The sequence below is a fragment of the Anser anser genome (genome assembly GCF_964211835.1).
Source record: "Anser anser genome assembly, contig: HAP1_SCAFFOLD_150, whole genome shotgun sequence".
In the NCBI taxonomy this organism is placed as follows: domain Eukaryota; kingdom Metazoa; phylum Chordata; class Aves; order Anseriformes; family Anatidae; genus Anser; species Anser anser.
Window position 1 is genome coordinate 96,991 of NW_028153968.1, and position 18,411 is coordinate 115,401.

Here is an 18,411-nt window from a genome sequence, read left to right on the forward strand (position 1 = left end):
CTCTTGACCAGGAATAAGGTGATACCAATCACTGGGAAAGCCACTTCCCTGTTTTTATCCTCAGCTTATTTTTTCCTGTAAAATGGCTATGTATGGACATGAAGTTTCATATCGTCACAGACAGTAAACCCTGGCAATGCTTATGATGCTGCCAAAAGAAATACAACCTCAAAGTGTGTAAAGCATTTCTTATACAACAAGACTAATGTGAAATGACTGATCATTAGGGAAATTCTTTCAGTAAAAAAAATCATAATTATTATGTAGCAAGAACTACAGATGAATTAGGACAACTGACAGGAGCTTCAAAATGTTTCTTACACTTTTTTAAACATGCAGTACAAGAAAATAGGAGAAATTAGAGTTTTGACTAAGTTTAAGGTACCATGAGAATTTCAATGTTAAGAACTAACTAGAACCACAAAATAATTAAATAAATAAATGAAAAATAGCTTTGAAGTTAATAACTTTTGACAAAATCTGGAATTTCTGCAGAACCTGAGTGTTCTGAAAGACACATGAGAAACTTAATTTCCACTGTGAATCTACATGGCTGTCATTATTAAACCACACTTCTCTAAAAGACTTTCTTTTCTATCAGGGTATCTCAAAAAGGGGGAAGTGAAATTGCTTGTGGAACATTACTCAATTTGCTTGCATTCAGTGTTCACCCCCTCTTCAATTTTTTCAGGATTATCTACTGATTTAATTAGAGGCAGGCTCTAGCTCTAAAGAACTGCATTAAAGTAGGATTTGCCACATTAGACTTTCCATAGTGCCTCTCATCAGAGGAAACACCTTCTCTCCAGGTTTAATCCATCATTTATTTGATTTTTGAGGCTATTTTAATTTTTCTGAGTCATAGCAGGAGAGATATGTTGTTATTTTGAGAAGTAATGAAAACAAGCAGTAGGTGTCCAGCGCACTCATTTCAACATTCTACTATTTTCAAATGACTTTTTCCCCGTTAAAACGCAGTCTGATCAAACCCTTGAGGCATCCCTGGAGGTTTTCAAGGCCAGGTTGGACTAGGCTGTGGGCCGACCTGATCTAATGGGTGGCATCCCTGCCCATGGCACTGGGGTTGGAAACTGATGATCTTTAAGGTCCCTTCCAACCCAAGCTATTCTGTGATTCTATGAAAATTTACATAAGTAAGATAGATATGGTTTTGAAACAGACACTAACCAAAGGGAATTACCAAGTAAGGAGAAAATCCTAGCTCCATTAAGCAGTATGGCAGTGAGTAACCCACAACACATAAACCCTTAAGCCCTGTCCATCAACACTACACAGTGATTTAAATGGCCCTCCTATGCTTTTCTAACTTTTTGACATGTAGCAACCTCTAAAACCCAAAAATGTTTAAAAACTGCCAGATATTTCACAGTGAAATAGTCAAGTCTGTATTTTACATTTGTAATTTTCAAAAAATTACTTCATAACTCATAGGTCTAATCATTTTCCACATAAACTGATGACAGAATGTCAGCCTATGGAAATCTGTATCCCATCACAGAAATCACTAGAACAATAAAAATCTTCAAATAACGTTGCTTCAGTTTATTATATATAGTAAATGAGATTTATGTCGTAACATATGCATATGGATCTGTTCTGGCATCCTAACTTCCATGAGTTAAGACTCAAAAAATGCTGGAGCATAAGGACTGCCTAAACAGTTGTCTGTTTGTTGATTATCACTTCCACAAAATAAAAGTGATTTATCCCCAGATCCCAAAGTCTCCAAGTTCTCAGTCTCACCACCACTCACTCATGAGCACAAACACAGGCCACGTCCCCAGCCCACATACCCTGCAGGTTCTGGCCCTCTGGTTGTGCCAGGTGCCAAACTGATAGCTGTCTGCACCTTAACTGGGGGGCTGATAACTGCCAGTGAGAGATTACGTTGTGTAGAAGGAAAAAACAGCAATCAGATTTAAAAAAAACTGATTTCTGTTTGTGCTTACCAGGTAAAATGAACAGCCCTAGTATGCATATATGCTCTCACAAAGCACACACACAATTTCCATGGCCTGTTCCACCTACATTCATCAAGAAGACCAAGGTCTTTCCTTTCTCACATAGATTTCACTACAGACATCTGGTTTTATTTATGCTTGGTCTCAATTCAGGCCTATTCAGATAGGGCAGGCATTCAACCTGAATCTGCTCCTAAAAAAAGAAAATATAAAGAAGCTTCAGCAGATACAAGACTCTCTTGCTCCTTCATTACTCATCATTACTCATCTGTGTTCTTTGGAATCATATTTTTCATGTTATACATTTTCCTCCAGTTTGTGGACAAAATTCAGAGCTAGTTTTAATATCTGTGGTCTAAGTATAGAGAGCATAAAGCAAGAAAGGATAACATTGTTTTTAATGGCTTGGAAAAAATATAGTTATGGATGCACTTAAAGCTTATTTAAAATTGAACTGCCTTGACAATACCACTAAGCCGTAAATAATACATCCTTGTTAGAACTAATTATTTTGATTATTTTACCCGTGCTATTAATAATTGCAATACATTGAATGCTTATGAACATATGTCTATGTCTGTAGTTTCATTAAAGTTCTTACATGCTTTCTTTTCTCGCTGACTTATGCTACAATTTACGGAACAGTACAAGCACATCTACAGCACAGTGCATCTTTGTTTTCATGCTCATTCACTACTGCTGTGAGGTGCTGGCTGCCAGCCTCGGAAACTGAAATCTTCTATTTGTCCACAAAATACCAACCAGGCTGAAAGCAATAGCACGGGCGTACACGTAACCCTGCCAGTATCCTTCAACCCTAATTTGAAGAGTCATGTCTAGTACTGAAAGGATGATCTCTGCAGTCATTTCATTCTTGGCTTCTGCTAATTAGTTGAAGTGAGGGATGCTACCAAGGTCTAGAGAAAAGTTCAGATTCTATCTCCTCCTTGCTTACTTCTTTTTCCAGGACAGACCACCTGTTCCTCGGTTCACTCTCTGACCCTGCCAAGTGTGGGAAAGCTGCTTACTGTTGGCACACTTTTCACCATCCACTTCATGATCAACAGAGCCTACGGCTTGCACCATACACAGCAAAAGCAGAACACTGGTTGTATTTGTTCAGCTGCCAGTTCAATCCCTGTTGCAGCCACCATTTTCAAGGTATAGCCTACAGTTGTAACTCAGGATAAATGGCAGAAAACTGTACTTTCACACACGTGAATCAAAAAAGTTACCCTTTCATGCTGCTTACTTCTATCTACTTACTTGTTTACCTCAATACCACTCTGCATTCTTGGCCACCTTACACTCAAAACTTGAACCATCATTTCTAATCCTAGTTTCCCCCTTTGTGCCAGAGACTCTAAAAAAATTCCTTGAGACAAACCAGTTTCTCCCACAGAAAGAAAGCGGAGAACTGCTTGCAATAGTCTCTGTTTTTATTCTGAAAAGGATTGCCTTTTTAATGTAATGAGTAGCCAAGGTAGAATAAAATAACTAGTTCTGAACTACATGCATTAACCAGCCACCTTTTAATCAAGCAAGCCAATCCCGCAAAGGAATAACATCTTCCCTGTGTGCCATAAAGATGTTCGAAAACCATGTTTTCTGAAATGGGATCTTCTAGTGATCAACAACAGCGTGAGGAGCTTCTTGCCTATTGTTTGCTAATGTGGAATCACTGTGGATATCTGTTGTGGATATCTAAGAGCTAGCCTACGCTTCCTGTACAGAATAAAAATACTTCTTCTGCATAAGGTAAGGACTATGTAAGTAGTAGATGTTCAGTGTGGAAGCTGGTGCTGGCAGACCACTGTAGTATGTTTTCAGTAAAAGTGGAAAATGTACCTTAGACAAATAGGAGGTAATACAAGAGCACGTGTGGTGGTATTTCTGTATTTACTTATGTAACTGAGCTGTGGGAAGCAGGACAGACGATATAGCCAAGACACTCTTGTTAGTAACTCAAAGAGGGAAAAGACTCCTGATTATAAACTAATTTAAGTTTTCTGAACAGTGTTCACATGCAGATAATAGTATCACCTGAGGGCCCTTACAGCCTGTTATCCTAAAATCCTCCACTAGATGAGAAGGGAGACCAGAACACTGTGCTTCAGAAACCCCACTGCATTCTCATTAGCAGAAGACTGCAATAATAGTCACACTGGGATATTCTGGGGGCTATGAGCTGACAGAAGTATCTAATTATCAAGGAATATTGAACATGCAGATCAAACAAATAAACTGCAAGTCTAATTCTACAGTGACACCCAAGTTATAAATGTTTTTTCTGACAGAAAAAGTTCTGCATTGCTTTTTAGTTCTCACTTTAGTTTTTCCCATTATCTTACTAAATATTATTTTTCCGAAAAAAAAAAAAAGTGTTAAAACCAAGAGCTATAAAAAAGATCAAAACTGAAAGAACTTTCTAAATAGCATACAGAATTTTCATGAAAATATAAACAGTTAAGTCATTAGATAATAAATGCAAAATGGTTTCTTACATTGATCTCCAGTCAAAGAACCCATACACAGTCTGAAACAAGGGCCCACTATTTCTTCAGACACATATCAACACAATGCAAGCAATACCATGTAATTAACACTGTGCTAATCTGTTATGCATAAATCGAGTACCGCAGCTGATACATATGAATAGAGAATAGGGTACAATACCTGTCCAAAGTTAATAACACAGTTTCGTTCATTTCAGGTACATCATCAGCTTTAATGGTGATGTTAATTGTGGTATCACTTTGTCCAGATAAGAAAACCACGGAGCCGTTAAAAGGACTTATATCATCCTGTGTTACCGCCTTTTGATTGGGACCAGAGGGTTTCAAACTCCAGAACACAGTTGCTTGACCATCAGTCCCATCTCGATGCAATGCAATGGAAACCTGTGAAACACATTAATTTGTTGTGACTTGCAAAAGTAGATGCAAAACCGATTACTCCCTTGCAAATTACTATTTGAATAAATAATAATAAAAACAAAAGTTTGGCCAGTTCTAATTTGAGAATGGGAAATGATCTATCTTATTCAGGATTTGTCTCAGTCCTACTTTACATGACTATGCTCGCAATTGGTGAGAGAGACTAACTGCAGTATCTTTTGCTCTGTGTGAGCATCAAGGGCTAACTGGTTTTAGATACTTACACAGAAAGCAAAGACCAATCTCAGTTCTCTGGAAATCAGTAACAGATTATTTCAGAGCATTTTTTTTTTTTTTTTAAAGAAGAGAATATTTAGGATAAGACAGAACTTACAGGAAGGCTTTTCCTCACATTAATTGTCAAATGCTACACTGAATACAGCAAACTCCACCTTCTCCAAATAAGTTTTCCATAGCAAAAGACAATATAAAAAGGCTTACTTACCAGCGTAGCAGGGGAATCTTCTGGTTCAGAAAGAATAATCGGTAGATTGCTAATAAAGCCTATTTCTCCATTTGCAATATCTGGAGTAATCCTCAAAGAAATATTTCGAATTTCGCCTAATCTAGGACTCACAGATGGGACTAGAGGAATTCTATTCACCAGTTCAACTCCTTCCAGCTGTAGGAAAAAGTAAAAGAAAAGTGAGAAATAAGAAGCCTCAGCACCAAGTCAGAACAGTTCTGACATTTCAGAGTAATTTTCATATAAAGGAAGTATACATCTCCAGAGCAAATTCTTCCTACTGATAGCACTGCTGTTATAAAAATTTGTAAGTAGACATGTCAAAGAAATTAAGTGGATATTGTTGAGCTGTCAGCAGAATGGTACACCTCCCAGACAAATCATGTTAGTGTATGTAATTAAACACAGATCAAGCCAGAGAGAGAGACTCTGTTCCAGATCAGCTGACACATTACTAGAGCTATTAACAACAGTCATTGATGAGCAGCATAGGCAATTGTCTAACATCATTTTTTGTGTCTTGCATTGATAAAAATCTAGGGAAATCACTGAAGTCATAATAATTTACAGCCCTTGATCAAACAGCCAAATAATAATCCACTTTTCTTTCCTCTCCACAAAATTTTAAGGAATTCTCTATCTAAGAACTACCAGAGCCACATTAAGAATTTAAATTCAGTACAGTATTTCAAAACTGTATTTTACTTGTCACTGCATTTCTGATAGATTATAGATACTAAGAGGAAATAGATTTTTTTTCATCCTTTTCTTTAAAAGGGAAGCATCACTCGCTAAGCCCAGCACCAGTAGTGACACACCAAGGAAAGCAGAACTTGCCTGTTTAATTATTTCCTTTAAATATTATTTATTCCATGTGATTCTGTCTACATGCATCATTACAATAAATGTTTCCATAACAGATTTGCATATATTTCTGTGAACATTTCACTGGGGCATAAACTCCCACTGACATTTTTTCTTGGAGTTATCAGGTGTTATCATAGAGTAAAGCTTTATTTTTTGGGGATAAAATAGTGGCCTTTCTTAAATTCATATAGTAATCATGGTTCACCATTTCAAAAGATGATTTTTAAAGTCTTACAGTTCTTGAAACCAAACTCTATAAATATGTGGGCTGTATCATATTTTGTTCCACAACTGCTTGAGTAACACCCAGAAATATGCATGAACATTTATCTGATGATAGATGGAAATGTTTTACAAATACTGTATTTAGTAACTGATTCTCAACCATTCCAACTTGTTATCAAAAGTCTGAAGAACAGATGATGGCACTGTTTGTTTCTCCTCTTTTCTGAGCTTTCTCCTAGCATAGGCCCCGATTCTGCAATTAACAGGATGAAAGTGCACCATTGTGCGGTTATTAGCTCAGTAAACTTTCTGAAATACTACACAGCCAAAACAATTTGCTCTATTTAAAGTGTATGCTGTATTTGGATCCTGTATGGTACCTTTGGAATAAAGTAATAATCAATAAAGAACAGAGATTTTACTCTTTCTGCAATGTTTCCTTTAGTACCTTTTAAAGGAAACCAGTACAAAGAGAAAAAAATATATAGTTATTTGAACAATAACAATTAGTTTATGAGCTTAATTTTCAGAGTTAATCTTCCTAGCTATACCAAAAACCGCATCTCTGATTACAGCACGTTATTTAATTGAAGGTGTCACTAAGGAATATATCTCACATTAACATTATCTCCTGTACCTTTATTCATCCTACAGTTTCATTTGCTTCTCTGCTGATTCCTGAGTCAATTCTTTATTTTGCCTAAGTACAACTCATTCTAAACATGTTCACTGAGATTATCATTTATTCACGATGCAGAAGGATTGTCACAGTGATAAATAGTGGTGTTTTCCTTCTCTATGAGTTTCTAAATTAATTATTTGAGCTGGAAAGCTCCTCTGATTTAATTTCTTCAAACAAAGATTTTATTTATAGTTCATGGAGAAAGTACAGAAAAAAAAAAAACAGATTGGAATCTACAGTTTGAAAATCCAGGCAAAGTGCTTGGAATGACTGAACATTCTGAAATATTTATCAGATGTGTGTCTTGACTACAGTCAAAGGACAAAAAAAAAAAAAAAAAAAAAAACATTGAATACATGGAATTAGACATTTAAGAATTTTGTGGATCTCTCAAACCTCTTGCAATCATAAAACATACTAACGTGTTCTAGTATTTCAGAAGGCAATTCCTAATCTAACTGTGAATGCCATAAATAAATAAATAAATAAAATTGCATATTAGATAAACAATATAATTCTGGCAAAACTTTTTGTTCTCATTATTTCTCCTGTAAGAGAATGTAGGGAGAAGGATGTGGAGGGAGGAAATCTTTCAAAGGTCTTAGAAGTGATTACAACGTCTTTGGTAGACTATAAGGAAAATATAAAACCTGGCAAATTTGAAATTCATGGATATAACATCAACACCTTCAACGATGATAAAAGTTATCTTTTACAAATTGAGATAGAAAAAAAAAAGGAAAGAAAAAAGTGAAGAAAACTATACAGGGAAAAAAAAAAGTAAGTTCTCCTAACAAATTTATATATAAATGCAATATAATATACATATAATATATAATGTATATTTGACCCTTTTTAATTTAGAATAGTTCAGCTGGAAGAGCAAAGATCACAGTATCACAGAATTGTAGGGGTTGGAAGGGACCTGGTCAGGCTGGAGAGTTGGGCAGGAAGAAACCAGATGAGGTTTAACAAGAGCAAGTGTAGAGTCCTGCATTTGGGAAGGAACAACCGCAAGTATCAGTACAGGCTGGGGGATGACCTGCTGGAGAAGGACCTGTATCAAGCCCAAGATACATTTACTTGCATGTCATTTCTGAAATTTTTCCTGCTTCAGTAATTTAATTTTAAGAACCTTATTTTTTTCACGTTCCAAGTCAGAGGCCAAGCAGAAACATGCTTCAAGGGGCAAGCAACAGACAACGCTGATCTCATTTTGATAAATTCCATGATTAGTACCTGAATCCTCTTTAGTTTTAAAATTTGTTTAATTACTAATGATTAGGGATAGAAAACTTTATAGCATAGTTATGAAAGATGTCTTTTTAAATAAGAAAATCTTTGCTTCAGAGCTAAGCACTTTTTTTTTTTTACAGGAATGGTCATTTAAATTACAGTCAAGGGGAAGGATCAATTATTGAATCATATTCCTCATATTAAATAAGCTAAAAAACAAAAACAAAAACAAAACAGCTGAGATACCTGTATGAGGAAATGAGCACCATTTTGAAGAAATGCATCTTTTCTTATTGGTATACTCAAAGTATGATGTGTTTTTCCTTCTGGAAACAGGAGGATGCTGTTTCTAGACATATTTAGAATGCCATCTTTTGCTCTCTCAGGATCCAGAGCTCCAGCTGGAATATACAGTGCAGTATAAACTAACTGCACATTTCCAACTGTTCCTTTCTCCCTTACAAAACTCAAGGATAAAAAGCGTCCTGTTGGATTACTTTCAATCTTCTGATTCTCCAAAGGATAAAACTTTATTACGCCATAAACATCATCGCTGTCCTGAATGTAAAACAAAAGCTGCAAAACAGAAAACAGCATCACTTACTCAATGCTACAATTAATATACACCACAGTTTTCACGTTTTCATGAAAGTATGTCCTGACTGTCATCATACATTTTTATCGTTAGTGAATTGGCACTCAAGAAAGAAATCAGATTGACAGCCCCAAAGTGTTGCTTGTGCACAAGCAGCACACCACTGATAGCAGCAACTTTCCTGCTATGCCTCATCTATGTCAGAATGAGCTTTGAATAACTGATTTTTGGTTCAGCAGCCAAAGTGAATAATTTGAATATATTTCAGACTTGAAAAAATCATTTAATTCACCAAATTCATTCCAATCATATGTTCAAAAAGCAAAGTAGGGACCTGAGTCACAGAATTGTCAGTAATGCTAATTACCCCTTATTTAAAAGTTCAGAGGTTAGTCTTAATCACTAAGCCATCCTCTTGAAGCTGTTACTCTGTGTAAAACATTCCAGTACCTACAGCAAATAAGCAAGTGAAAATAAATGCTCAACCTTCTCTTAGCAAGCAACCAATCAAGATAGCAGTTATGCAATGATATTTATGATGGGAATATTCTAAGCTAAATGCTACTGCATTAAATAGGTCTGGCCTTATAAAATATGTTAAGCCAAAGACTTTGGATGTGGCTCTTTATACTGAGAATACATCAGCTTGCTTCACTTAAACTCAAGCACAACTACTTCAATTTAGCCAATCCACCAAAACTGGTGGATCCTAATCCTAATCCTACTCCCTAATTATTATCTATCACCTCCTCAAAACAAGTTCTGAAATCAAACTTACCTCAGATGGTTCGCTGACTTCTGCGCCTCCCTGTATTGTATGAGCTAAGAGCTTCAGAAGATAGGGCTCTGCTTCTTCTGGTATGTTATCATCAATAATGGTCAGTGAAAGTGTGACCAGCATCTGTCCTTGATCAAAATGTATCTCCCCGGTCTCTGGAACAAGGTCTGCAGTCACAGGTGACAGATCACTGCTATTTCGAGTTATGACCCAGGTCACAGAAACATTTCCATGTGTTCCACCATTTCTTACGATCGTGATCCCTTCAAACCTGTGGTTTTGAATGAAAATAAAAATCTGTAACATGCAATTATAATTAATATCGGTTTACTTAGCTATCTGTTCCCTGGAAGATTTATACTGACTTCAGTGGAATCGATATTAACTGCTGCTACTGACATTTGAGTCAGGACTTAAAATTTGTGAAATCATACCACAGAAGTAGACTTTTCTCAGGTTGCTTATTCATGAGATAATATACATAAAGACATGAGTAATATATCTAAAGACATTAGTTAAAATTTATTTTGTTTACAGTAAGAAAGATACTGAGAAGAGGAAAGTTGGCATGTTTATATTTTTTCTCAGGAAAGATGTTAAATTTCAGAAAACTTTTTCTCAACTAAATTTCTACACTGTTTTATGGACTATATCAAAATACAATTGTCAGGCATGAGTGTTTAAATAATGATTTTATTTAAAATAAAGTGACTCAACTATTTGCCTATGCACTGAAATATAATTTATCAATATTTGTGATTATGGAAATGTCACGTTTCCTGTATCTGTGTATAAGAAAGAAAAAAAAAAAAGTGAATATTGAAGTGCTGGGCTCTACATACTAGAAATTGTTCATAAAATCATAGGTTGATACATTACCTCTTTCTCTGGGGATGAACCACCATCACTAGCTAGCAGTGGACATTTTTACTAAAACTGGCAATATTGTATAGATATTAGTTCTGCTTGTAAAGATTTGTGTGGAGATTTGTTTTTAATTTATCTGTAAAATTACATGTATTTAACTTTTTTGGAAGTCTATGGGTATTCAGTACTTCACAGAAGACACTCACCACCATTTTTTAACCAGAGACTGACTTTAAATACAGTATAGACAAAGATTTACTGGGAAAGGAAGCCTGAAATATATTTTCCACTTGTATGAATGGGTGTGTGGCCGCATCACAACTTCACTGATCCATCTTTTAGATTAAGGGTTTTTCAGTATTTTGATAATGTCATTAAATATTTACAGTTCTCATATATAGTTCATAAATATTAAAATACTTCTGCATAATTAGACATTTTCTCCCTTGAAAATTCTATATCGTTTATAATAATTACACAGTAGGTGATTTCTATATTAATTTTTCACTACTGATTTTATAATTACTGTCAGTGAAATCCTAAGGATGCTTTACAGTGCCAAACAAATCCCTTAACATGACGAGATACTGTTTGAAGATCTGTAGTACCTTGAAATTTGGTCTTCATCAATGATAACAGTTTGAGTAAACAGGATACTGTTGATTGAAAGCACTCCATAGGGTTTATCATTTGGTTGGATGGTGACGTGAACAACAGATGGATTAACCAAAACAGCATCTCCCTGTAACGTGTCCTTAAGGAGCATAATTTGGAAGGTCTCAGCAATTTCTGGTATGGCATCATCAAGGATCTTGAATTTCATATATACTTCATGAACTAGAGGTGTGAAGACAATAGTTGTATTTGGCTGAAGATCTAGGAAGTCTAAATTGAGCTGCGCGTGTGCTGTTGAATTCCCAGTTATGATGGTGTAACTGACGGAGACTTCACATTCATCAGGTCCAATTAATTTTCCACTGTCATCCTTACCACGAATCACTTGAATTGTGAGCATTTCGACTTCCTCAGGCACCATGTAAGTGCTCTGAGCAAATCGCACAGGGCTGTCATTTTTCTTAATATTAATCTGAACAGAATTCCTTGTGGTGTTGATTTCAGCCCCTCCCTCCACACTCCTGAGATGAACAACAAACAATTCATCATTTTCAGGTATCTGGAAAAATAATAGTAGCAACAGGGTGTAAGTCCCATTTCAAATACATGCAGAACACTTACTTAGAAATATGTTATGTATATTTAGCAATAAAGGGAAATAATACAAACATTACAACCCTTTTCACATTAAAATAAACAGGCAAAAAGAAACTCGCTTGCAACTTTGAAAATCCCTTCTCAAAACTGAATGTTTCCATTTTCTAAGACATACTTCTATGCTATGGAAATATGAAAAAGTGGGAAAAGACAAAAAAAAAAAAAGGGCAAACAAAAACTAGGCAAGAATCAGATGAAGCTCTATCTTTCCAACTAGAGAGTGTGAGGAGATCCAAACTCAACTTGTGGAAGTTGCTCTGCTTGGACACAAGTGTTCCTGACAGTTATTTAGTCTGACATCTTTATTTGCTGATGTTAACACCATTTTACATCTATGCATGCCTGAAAGAACAGAGGAACAACATATGAACACAACCTACCTTGGCCCTTTTGTTCCTATTCAACGGGAAAAAGAACAGTTCCTACTTTCAGACAGACTCACATTCCCAGCACAGCTTCAGTCACAGCTCTGAGAATGTGCTTGCTGATGCTTATCTATTAATTAGACTTTGGCATTTCTACATGTGGTTTGTTTAGAACTGCACTTTAGTTTTAGCTCTTTAGTCTCTAATAACTGATGCAGCAGACAAAAAAGAAGGGTTTATAAGCCTTGAATTGCAGAATTTAATATTTTTTACTTTATATTATTACATTTTATTCCCCAGTCTTGATAGGCTAAGTCTGTTTAACTGGAAAATATCATTATTTTATTAATACAGAGAGATTAGAAGGAAATATTTAAATATTACATAAGATCCTCACATCTCATTCTTGTTGTGGACTCTCAGAAAAAACAGTATTATTTGCTTCTGAGATAAATTCCACAACAAAATTGCTTATGTGTTACTAATGGCATTGCTTTGTTATAGGGCTGATGAATCCTTTCCATGTAGTTCTGTTTACTGAGCAAAAAAAGTTCAGAATTCCTTGTGGTCCAATATTTCTTCTCTTTTTACACATTTGTTAATTGGCCACCCTTAGATCCTGTTTCAGGGCACAAAGGGTATGCACGCCGCTGTCTTTGTAGCTGAGGCCAATTTTGTCCCTTGTTTGACTTGTGGCACTTAAACTTGCATAATATTATTGACTGATGCAGGTTGTTTGTTTTTTTTTCCAGCGTGAGATTTGCAAGCTCTCTGTCACCTCTCTCCTACACTACTATTTCCTATTTTATCTTATTAAAATTGATGTTAACTTACGCTTGTTTTAGTTCACTAGTTCATATACTGTCTTGCAGTACAAAAATACGCATTTGACAGTCAGAACGTACATGCCATTTTAGTTGCAGATAAAATCTTAGTATCCTACATAAATAAGGCATTGTGGAGCTTTCAATTACATCATGATTGACCAATAAATACATGAGTCAAACTTCGAATATAATAGTATAAATGATTTCCAGTGCTGCCTTGCCTCTTTAATTTTCTCTTAAAGTTGCAATTATACTTAAAAAGGAAACCTGCACAGGAAAAGTACTATAAATGCAGAGCTGTGGAAATCAGAACTGCAGTCCCCTACCTTCTGTAAGGCTGCACAATTCAGAAAAATACTTGTTTCATTGGTTTCCCTAACTCAGATCCTAAAAGCTCAAATTAAGTTCTGACAGTAGTGTTACTGGATTCTTGTGAACTCTATCATCATCATCATCAATAAAGGTTTTTGTGCAAAATTCATCTTTCACATACACTTGTGAAAGACTTTCAAAGAGTGGAAAGACGTTGACTAGACACACCAAATACAGATCAAACTTTTAGAAACAGAAGTTTGAGAGCATTTCTCAGAATAAAAATAAATAAAATCACATCCTCCCAAGAGAAAAGACCCTAATAATTTATTTCTGTGTGTAAGTCACTGAAATATTACATTGAATTGGAAAGAGATGTTTCTACACTTCAGCACCCCAGGTTGGCACAGCCTCTTAACACTAGAGTATCAGTAGAAATGTGGAAGGACATTTTTTATAACTAAGAGTAAAAAGGAAACAAGCTGCTTTACAGTTCTGTGCTCACTTCTGAGACACACACCTTTCACCATTATTGTTTTCTTATGAATTTCTTACTAAGTTGTTTTGCATCATATATACTTATTTTGATGTCTCAGTTTTCCCTCTTAAGCTTATTATAAAGGAAAAGAAAAACACAAAAGAAAAGTGCAGGTAAGAAAAAAGGAAAATCACAAGTTGCAAATTAGAAGAATGTTTTGTTTACTCTGAGATAAAAAGAAAGCCTCACAACCTATGAGTTATGTTGTGTTTTTTTTTTGTTTTGGTTTGGTTTTTTTGTGTGTGTGTTGTTTTTTTTTTTCAATTGGCCAATCTGAAAACAGAAAAATGTTAATTATCACCTAGTATTCATGCTTTCCACAAGACTGCATGTTTGTTTCAGGAATCTCATCTATTTTTAGGATTTTTTCAAATATGTTTCTACCCTGAAACATATTTGAAAAAAAAAAAACACAAACAAACAACGACAAAAAATATTTTTGAATCTGCCTTTTCCCTGTGAATCTTCAATGTGTAATATTCTTTCTTTAGTGACAAAGATAACATGTCTGCTCAGCCAGGATATGCACATAAACTAAAACTATTCACTGATGAGAATTAAAGAGGGAGCTTGGAAAGAGTAAAAATAATAGACCAGAGAGCCAAAATTTAACATCACTTCATCAAATAGAACTGCTTTTAACCTTATTTAAGCCAAGCCTTTTTGTAACTTATTACTCTAAGTCTTTCCAGAACTTCAGTTAACCTTCTACGTATCAAAGCCTAAGATGAAGTCAGCTTGTTCCTACCTGATCATCAAGCACTGTTAAATTATAAATCAGCTTTGATCTCCCAGGTGTGAATGTAATATTTCCCTTAGCTGGACTTAGGTCTTCTTCAGCTGGGTTTGGACCATCTTTTATCTGCAAAGAATTGATTTGTCTGATGAGAAGTCTATAAAGCAGGAATACAAATCCAGTGCAAGTACAATAACCAATATGCAGTGTGACTTGCATAACAAATGACTATCTGTTCAGCCATCTCCAACTTACAACTTACATGAACATTCAGTTGTGAAAATCTGCTCTTTTCTGGCAGACAGTGTAAGTCAGAACAACCACTCTGAAGAAATCCCGTATTTCCAGAATAAGAGGAAGAAAACTACTTCCATATAGGCCTATGGGGACTCTTTAGTATATTCTGATGCATAACTGACTCTTTCATATTACAGAAAGGATATTCATGCAAATTCAGTTTGAATCAATAGTATTTCATAATAAATTCCAAGACAAAGTAATAGTACTTACTGGTTTTGTGTCCCTTCTATCTTAACTTGTGATATTAAAGATACTAAATTTAACAGTCAAACTCAAAATACTACAAAGCCTCTTAAAGGTCATATGGGATTTTTTGGTTTTAGAACATTTTGTAAATTATTTTTCAACATACATATATAATGATGTGAGACAGACCTAAGTAATTGTCCAGAGAGTAAGATTTACTGTACCTTAAAACAAACATATTTGCAAAAAATTGCACAGAGAATCATATTCAGTACTTTAACTATTCATGCTATATTTAGTATTAATAAAATCCAGTGCAAAGCTTTTCTGGTTTTGACAGGTCTAGACTAAAGCTTTGAGGTCTAGATTAAAGCCTTACCCTATAGGACCAGGCAACTAGTACAGAAATATCTATATGAAAGATTTTATATATAATTTTAAAGTAAATAATAGAGTCTGAGCTAGATAAGAAAAAGAAAGCAATGAAGTCAGTAATTGTATCACATTCAAATCACATATGTAAATAACAGGATAAGTATTCAACATGATTAATTATTTCAAAAGCTTCATTTGCAGGGGATTCAAGATAGAGATCAAGATACAGATGATTATAGATACAGAAATTCACCAAATCCTGAGCACTCACAGTTCAAAGTTGGGATAATCATTAAAGACTCACTTGAATATTTGTATGTAAAATAAATATTTTTTAAAAAAATTAAAAAAACTTAGATAAGACACTTCTTACATACTTAATATGCATTATTTTCTAGTAATACATACTGATGTTGCCTCACGTACCTTTCTAAATGACAGAATATACTCGGTTTTCTCTAGTACCTCTTAACGTTAAACAGTCAATTAAACAGTCAGATAATTACAGTATTTTCTATATGACGGTTAATATGAATCCCTTTTATGAAACAGATCTACCTAATGTAGATGTAGGTATTTTGTCCTTCTTCCCCTTTTGCAAACACTTCAATAAATTATGATTACAGCCTCTCAGTTTAATCCAACAGACTACTGTATGAAGTCTTTTGGATAAACTCACCTCAAAAGTTATGACGACCGTCCCATAGGTTCCCCTCTCTCTAATTAGAGTGAGCGGCACAAATTCATTTCTGCCCCTGGGCTCATTCACTGTGATTAAGGCAGACTAATGAGGAAGAAAAGGAACAGACAATCAGACACAGATCAAATATCACAGCAGAATGAAGAAACTGTTACCATAGAAATATCAAACTCCCACAGACAAGTTAATCCAATCCGCAAACCAGTCCACTGATGGCATACATTTCCTAGCAACCAATTAGTTCAGCTAATGAAAACCTTAAAAGATTTCAGATAAAAATGTATCACGTAATGCAATTTGTGTGTTTTTGTTGTTGTTGTTGTTTGTTTGTTTCTGTAAATGAACATAGTCAACATACACAAAGCACTGACATATCATCACTGGTATTTTTAGGAGCTCCTACACCCATTAAAAATAGGTTTTCACCATCATGAAGTCGTTTATTAGATAGCTAGCTATAAATGTACTCAGGACAATCATTTAGGTCACTGGTCACTTTTTTAGGCTATTGTAGGTAACAGATTTTGAAGATATCCACAAATCCCAGAAGCAGCTTGGCTTAGTACTGTGGCTCTAACATTTTCTTATGTTCTTATGTTTTTTCAGAGAAGTCCTATACAAAATTATATTGTCAGAATGCTGTCAATAAGGCATAGCTACTCGTTCTACTAATACAACCTCTGTATTATTGCAAATATCATCTGCTGGAGTAACAACAGCATCTTATCCCAGAGGGTGTTATAAAATGCATATATTATGACAATGTTCCCTCAGTAATTGGTAATTAACCCTACTGCAAGAAGCTGTGCCTGCTCTTCAGAGGAACAGGTTTATATTCAGAAGCTACTTCTTTGTTTACATGCTACATTTCAAAACTGAATGTAATTCAGAATGTAATTCTAATTTAATACAAGTGTAAGAAAAAGTTTAAGTAGACTTGATGACTGAAAGGAGAAACGTTTGTGGTTAAATGTAGATGATTCTCTTTCCTGTCTAAGAGTGTCCAAGTATATTAATTTTTAATGTTAACTTTCTGAACTATTATGCATTCATATTTATTATTATAAATTGGAATTACAAGACACAGTGATGTGTAGCTTCACAGTAGTATTCTGCATGGACCTGCGTATGCTACTTCTGTTTTCTAAAGTACGTATTCCGGGAGTAGAATTGTACTGCAAAAGTGGTTGCCTTTAAAAGGAAGGCTTCATGGAACAGTTGTAGTATATTAGTATTTTACTTTATATTACATAGTATATTACTTCTTACTGTAAGGAAGATTACAGTAAAAGGAGTCTCCACATTTTCCTTTTCTACTCAACGCTGATGCATGCCTGCCAGGACTCTCATTCTTTCTGTATCACTGAACAGGATTTTGAGACACAGAGGACACTTCGGCAATGTTTCTTTGACCTGGCAGTTGTTTGATAATAACTCTGCACTGAAGCCAGGAGAAGAATTCTATGAAACTTATGGGACTGTGTGCTTCATGGATGGTGAAAGGTCGAAGTCAATAACACTACGTGCCATTTCAGATAGAATTCCTGAATTCAATGAATTTTACATTCTAAAGTTGGTGAATGCTTCAGGTATTGTCTTCCATATCACCATTTCCTTCATATCTGGTAGAAAAGAGTTATGTTTAATCAATCAAAAAGAAACCAACACTAGAAAGAGCATTGCTTTGAATCATGTCTTGATATCCTATGCTTTTCTGGTAAGGTTTTAGGTCTTATTTTTCATTTAATCTTGATTTCCATATATAGAGAGTTACTCAGTTCCCGAATTACTGTTAAACACATTTTGGTGATCTGAACTTTAAAAGGGATGCCTCTTGGTTTTTGAAATTAAACTTCTTAAAGTTCAGAAGTTTCATTTCAAAAACCAAGAGTTCTGAATTTCAGATACATAGATCTCCATGCACAAAATATAAAACAAAGATACTAACAAAGAAATAACAAAGGTATTAAAGGTTATGTGTGTCTACCATAATAGAGGTTGCTTTTTTGTTTGTTTGTTTCCCTAGAGGAGGTAAAATACTTGTAGTTACCACTTCACATGACTTAAATTACAACTTTAAATTGCTACTGGACACATTTCCTAATCTGGATTAATTCCACTTTAGTACTATTCATGGTCTTCTGTGCTCTGATACAAGTGAAAATG

General features: G+C 35.0%; 1 pseudogene across 1 annotated transcript in view; it reads right to left on the reverse strand.

Moving 5' to 3' along the window:
* Positions 1-16,677, reverse strand: part of LOC310891068 (adhesion G-protein coupled receptor V1-like) — a 74,234-nt pseudogene extending 57,557 nt beyond the window's left edge. The window contains exons 1-8 of the transcript in view: positions 16,672-16,677; positions 16,225-16,329; positions 14,697-14,810; positions 11,243-11,808; positions 9,768-10,038; positions 8,641-8,970; positions 5,364-5,540; positions 4,659-4,882 (exon numbers count right to left, since the gene is read on the reverse strand). The product of the transcript in view is annotated as an adhesion G-protein coupled receptor V1-like (transcript). The remainder of the gene's footprint in view (positions 1-4,658; positions 4,883-5,363; positions 5,541-8,640; positions 8,971-9,767; positions 10,039-11,242; positions 11,809-14,696; positions 14,811-16,224; positions 16,330-16,671) is intronic.
* Positions 16,678-18,411: the final 1,734 nt, after the last annotated feature.